This window comes from Dama dama, chromosome 25 (assembly GCF_033118175.1).
Source record: "Dama dama isolate Ldn47 chromosome 25, ASM3311817v1, whole genome shotgun sequence".
NCBI classification, from domain to species: Eukaryota; Metazoa; Chordata; class Mammalia; order Artiodactyla; family Cervidae; genus Dama; species Dama dama.
The window spans coordinates 56,691,070-56,697,676 of NC_083705.1; the positions used below are offsets into that span (position 1 = coordinate 56,691,070).

At 39.7% G+C, this 6,607-nt stretch overlaps 1 non-coding gene across 1 annotated transcript; it reads left to right on the forward strand.

The window, feature by feature from the left end:
* Nucleotides 1-3,227: 3,227 nt before the first annotated feature.
* On the forward strand, nt 3,228-3,361 carry LOC133046888 (small nucleolar RNA SNORA41). The gene has a single exon (XR_009690590.1). It is a non-coding gene; the product is annotated as a small nucleolar RNA SNORA41 (small nucleolar RNA).
* The last annotated feature ends 3,246 nt before the right edge of the window (nt 3,362-6,607 follow it).

Consider the following 6,607-nt stretch of genomic DNA (forward strand, 5'->3'; position numbering starts at 1 on the left):
AAGCCCCGGTCACTCCAGACCACGAGAATTGGCCAACAGCCACGTGAGTGGACTTGGAAACAGATTCCCCAGATGGACCTTCAGTTATTTGCCAAATGTAGCCTAGTGGGAAACCTTGAGCTAGGGGTACCCATAGAAACTTTGAAATAATAAAAATTCAGTTTTTTAAAAAAATTGGAATATAATTGCTTTACAATGTTTTATTGGTTTCTGCTATACAAGAAAGTGAATCAACTATATAACTATATATATATATATATTGTATATAGTTATATCCCCTCCCTCCCACACCCCCTATCCTGCCCCTCTAGGTCATCACAGAAGACCGAGCTAAACCTTCTGTGCATATGGCAGCTCCACACTAGCTATCTATTTCGCACATGGTAGTGTATATATGTCACTGCTACCCTCCGAATTCATCCCCTCCTCCCCCCCGCCATGTCCACATGCCCTTTCTCTGTGTCTGTGCCTCTGTTTGCACCCTGCAAACAGGTTCTCTAAGAAAAAACTACAAATGACCAAGAGGCACATGAAATAATGGTCAGCATCATTAAATATTAGAGAAATGAAAATCAAAACTGCAATTAGGTATCACCTCACACTGGCCAGAACAGCCATCATCAAAATATCTGTAAATGGCAAATGCTAGAGAGTAAGCTCAACATTCAGAAAACTAAGATCATGGCATATGGTCCCATCACTTCATGGGAAATAGATGGGGAAACAGGGGAAGCAGTGTCAGACTTTATTTTTGGGGGCTCCAAAATCACTGCAGATGGTGATTGCAGCCATGAAATTAAAAGACGCTTACTCCTTGGAAGGAAAGTTATGACCAATCTAGATAGCATATTAAAAAGCAGAGACATTACTTTGCCAACAAAGGTCCGTCTAGTCAAGGCTATGGTTTTTCCAGTGGTCATGTATGGATGTGAGAGTTGGACTGTGAAGAAAGCTGAGCATGGAAGAACTGATGCTTTTGAACTGTGGTGTTGGAGAAGACTCTTGAGGGTCCCTTGGACTGCAAGGAGACCCAACCAGTCCATCCTAAAGCAGATCAGGCCTGGGTGTTCATTGGAAGGACTGATGCAGAAGCTGAAACTCCAATACTTTGGCCACCTAATGCAAAGAGTTGACTCACTGGAAAAAATACCCTGATGCTGGGAGGGATTGGGGGCAGGAGGAGAAGGGGACGACAGAAGATGAGATGGTTGAATGGCATCACCGACTCAATGGACATGAGTTTGGGTGAACTCCAGGAGTTGGTGATGGACAAGGAGGCCTGGCCTGCTGCGATTCATGGGTTCACAAAGAGTCAGATACGACTGAGAGACTGAACTGAACTGAGAGAATATGTGGAGAACAGGGAACCCTCTTGCATGGCTGGTGGGAATGTAAACTGTTAACAGCCACTACGGAGAACAGTATGGAAGTTCTCTAAAAACTTGTTGGTTTAAAGCAGTAAGTTTTGGGATAACTTGTTAGGCAACAATGAATTACTAAAATACTACTGCTATGTCTTTCTGGCATTGCTTAGAGTTGAAGTCCTTAAAAAGGAAAGACTGTGCTTTTTGCAGATAAACAATGGTATAGTAAACAACGGTATGTCATTACCACTGTAACTATGTACATAGGTTATGATGACCACTCAGTAGGCTACCAAGAAGCGTCACATTAGGGCATCAGGAAATCATACATTAGGATACAAATGGCTTTTAATATAAGTGTAATGGAATTATACAGCCCTCACATTAAGCCTGTTAGAATAAAATGGAATAGAAGGAAATAAAATAGGAGAGAACATGAGTGGGGATATCTGCTTGTTTTGGAACTAATCAGAATAAGTATGAGTCCTGTGTAAGTGTGAGTCACACATATCCTAAGAACATGTACATATTCACTGCCTGCTGGAGGGACTTTCAGTACTCAGAAGCAGTTGTGCTCACAGCTCTATTTTATTAGCACAATCAACGGGGGAACAGATGGATTAGGCTGAGGCATAGATTGCCCATGTTCCCTTCTACCCCCACTCCTGCTACCTGCCAGAGAGGGGTCACGCAGAATGTACTCCTCAACCCAGCAGCAAAATGCAGAAGCATGTGTGCAACCCAGGAAAACCTGCTTCACATTCAAAGCCCAAGATTTTTACTGAGATTTTATTGGTCATGTGAGAGCAACAACCAGCCACACACCCTGAAAAGCCAGATTTCACAAAGGAAAGCAGGTGTTCAGCCAACCAGGTTGGGTTTGAAAAACAGCCGGGTTCTCAGCTGCCAGCCATGGGCCAACTCCACAAACAGGCTGTGTTGAAGATAGTGACTTCATGTCTGCTCTGTTAACTCTTTCCTCTGCGGTGTGTATATACATTTGCATATTTGAATATGAAATTATTTCTTGTTATATAAAGTCTCAAATGAAATGGCCCTGAATCATGTTGATTCTTTAAGGACCAACCAGTGTTTCATATGTGAAGTTTTTTCTTAATTTCTTCTTCTGAACTTCTACATGGTATTACTTATAACTTGATTAGGGAATGTGTTACAATCTTGAAGCTATTACAATCATGGATATTCATTCATACCTGTCCTGCTAACTTGGTGCTCTGTGACAATGGACATTGGGCTTGTATCTACCCAATACTCTGTTAGAACAGACCCTGTGGTCAAACACACTTTCCTTTTGAGCAGGTGTCTATCTGCACACTGAAGCTTGTGGGCTAGATTGGACTGCTGACTGCTTTTGTAAATGTTTGATTTTTTTTAATGAACTACAGTTGGTTTACAACATTTCAGGTGTACAGAAAAGTGATTCAGTTATCCATATCCTTATATATAATATATATGTGTATATATGTATATATTTTTTTCTTTTTCAGATTATTTTCCATTATAGGTTATTATAGGATATACAGATATATAAGATACAGTTCCCTGTTCTATACAGTAGGCCCTTGTTATTTATTTTATATATAGTAGTGTGTCTGTTAATCCCAAACTCCTAATTTACCGCTTTCCCTTTTCCTCTTTGATAATCATGTTTGTTTTCTTTAAAATAAATAGTTTTAGTAGAACATACCACACATATATTTGTTTATGTCAATGGCTGTTACTGCAACACAACCAGTGTTGAGTAGTTGCAATAGAAACTTCATCGCCAGCAAAGCCAAAAACACTTATTAACTGAAGTTTTACAAAAAAAGTTTCCCAAAATCTGCATTAAGAAAGCAGAGTATCCACAGCTACTGGTCTGCAGCTGTTCTTAAAGGTAGCAGCTGTGGCATTCCACTGTGGGAAAGAAACTGTCACACAGCTCAACACCTCTTTCTCAGCACAACAGAAAGTGGGCATGTGTGTGACAAACACAAGAACCAGCACTTGTCGCCAAGTCTTCCATCTTATTAGACGTGAAACCTTGGGATGATGAGATTGATATGGCAAAACTAGAGGAGTGCGTCAGAAGCTTTCAAGCAGACGGCTTGGTCTGGGGCTCTTCTAAACTAGTTCCAGTTGGGTATGGCATTAAAAAACTTCAAATACAGTGTGTAGTTGAAGACGACAAAGTTGGGACAGACATGTTGAAGGAGCAGATCACTGCTTTCGATGAGTATGTACAGTCTATGGATGTGGCTGCGTTCAACAAGATCTAAAATCCATCATGGATCAGTGCCCTTAAATAAAAGTTTGAAAGACAAAAAAAAAAAAAAGCAGAATAGTTTATATTGAGTAAATTATCAACATCCTTAGAAAGTAAAGACTGCGATAAAGGAAATTAATTTGGCAATGATAATATTTTATTCTAATATTATTGCTTATTTTTCCTCTTGGATGATACTTGTCAAGCAATTGTGATTTATTAAGACTATCATTACTCTCAAAGCTTCTTCAAAGCTATTAAAGACTGTCTTATGTAGTCTTAAAACTCTTCGAAATTTAAAGTCCCGTTATCACCAATCTTTATACTCTGGTCAGAAGAAATAGACATTAAGAGATAATAAGTAATAATCTGTTAAGAACTATTTTCTCAAAATTCTGTTAATCCAAATGTCAGAAAAATATTTGGCAGACAACACTAGAAGTAGTAGAAAAGGAAAAATTTCATATAATGAAATTTCAGTAGCACTGCTCTAGCTGAAAAATCAAGAATGTGCTCAAATTTTGAGTATAAACTTTAATATAACATATCATGTAGAAGGCATCATCCTACTTGTATATACTGAAGCAATATACAGCATTTTAAATTAGGTATTGTTGCCTGCCAATGTCTCTGGGACTGAAAGCCTGCTTTTTAATACAGCAGGAAAAAAAAAAAACAACAACAACAGCTGAGTTATGCTGGGTTCAATAAAGAGAACAGATTGGAGTGAAGTAGGATGGGATGGTAGATGATGAATTTTTTCATCCAGATTAAGATGTGATAGTAATCTTTATTATAGAAAAGTTTAGTAGAAATCTGAGGGATATTGAAGAAGGAAAATATAGCAGCACTTGGTGGTATCCTATTTAATTAGAGTGGGTTGGTTTGTAAGAGAGAAGAGAAGCTGGGCAGAGCGTACCTTGGGTCTTTGTCTAGGGTAGGAAGTATATGACGTGGATAATGTTATGGGGAAGGAGAGGATGTGTTGTTGTGGTTCAGTCACTCAGTCGTGCCTGACTCTTTGCAACCCTATGGACTGCAGCACGCCAGGCTTCCCTGTGCTTCAGCATCTCCCAGAGTTTGTTCAAACTTACAAACATCTCATCCTCTGTCACCTTCTTCTCTTCCTGCCCTCAATCTTTCCCGGCATCAGGGTCTTTTCCAGTGAGTCAGCTCTTCACATCAGGTGGCCAAAGTATTGGAGCTTCAGCTTCAACATCAGTCCTTCCAAAAAATTTTCAGGGTTGATTTCCTTTAGGATGGACAGATTTGATCTCCTTGGAGTCCAAGGAACTCTCAAGAATCTTCCCCAGCACTACAGTTTGAAAGCATCAAACCTTGGGCACTCAGATTTCTTTATGGTCCAACTCACTTCTGTGCATGACTGTTGGAAAAGCCATAGCTTTGACTATACTGACCTTTGTCAGCAAAGTGATGCCTCTGCTTTTTAATATGCTGTCTAGGCCTGTCATAGATTTTCTTACAAAGAGCAAGAATCTTTTAATTTCAAGGCTGCATTCACCATATGCAGTGATTTTGGGGACCAAGAAAATAGAGGGTATAAATGAATACAAACTAGAAGCTGGTAATATTTAACTTATATGCAGACTACATCATGAGAAACGCTGGGCTGGAGGAAGCACAAGCTGGAATCAAGATTGCTGGGAGAAATATCAATAACCTAAGATATGCAGATGACACCATCCTTATGGCAGAAAGTGAAGAAGAACTAAAGAGCCTCTTGATGAAAGTGAAAGAGGAGAGTAAAAAAATAGGCTTAAAACTCAATATCCAGAAAACTAAGATCATGGCATCTGGTCCCATCACTTCTTGGCAAATAGGTGGGGAAACAGTGGCTGACTTTATTTTTCTGGGCTCCAAAATCACTGCAGGTGGTGATTGCAGCCATGAAATTAGCAGACACTTACTCCTTGGAAGGAAAGTTATGACCAACCTAGACAGCATATTAAAAACCATGGATATCACTTTGCCAGTAAAGGTCCGTGTAGTCAAGGCTATGGTTTTTCCAGTGGTCATGTATGAATGTAAGAGTTGAACTATAAAGAAAGCTGAGCACAGAAGAATTGATGCTCTTAAACTGTGGTATTGGAGAAGACTCTTGAGAGTCCCTTGGACTGCAAAGAGACCCAACCAGTCCATCCTAAAGGAGATTAGTCCTGGGTGTTCATTGGAAGGACTGATATTGCAGCTGAAACCCCAATACTTTGGCCACCTGATGCAAAGAACTGACTCATTTGAGAAGACCCTGATGCTGGGAAAGATTGAAGGCAGGAGAAGAAGGGAACGACAGAGGATGAGATGGTTGGATGGCATCACTGACTCCACAGACATGAGTTTGGGTGGACTCCAGGAGTTGATGATGGACAGGGAGGCTGTCCATGCTGTGGTTCATGGGGTTGCAAAGAGTTGGACACAACTAAGTGACTGAACTTAACTGAACTGAACATACAGTAAGAGTTGTAAACACAAATGTTGGAGTCAAGACAGAGCCTTGCTGTAACAAGAAAAACACTACAGACAAAGCAGGTAATCTATAATTGAATTATAGCCATATATTTACTAGTAATACAACATTGCTTATACTGGAATATGAATTAAAAAAAAATATGTGTGTGTCTGTGCTCAGTCATGTCTGACTCTTTGCGACCCCATGGATTGGAGCCCACTAGGCTCCTCTTTCCATAGAACTTTCCAGGCAAGAATAGTGGAGTGGGTTGCCATTTCCTCCCTCAGGACATCTCCCCGACCCAAGGATTGAACTTGCATCTCCTGCATTGGCAGGTGGATTCTTTACCATTAGGAAATCCAAAGAAAAATATAGTGGTCTTTAAATGAGAAATTTTAAGAAAACTTATAGTGTCACTTGTGAATAAATGGTAGTGAAACTAAATACCATTAGATATACTGAACATAGGTAAGAAAAAAAAGGTATAAATATTTAAATCATATCAATATA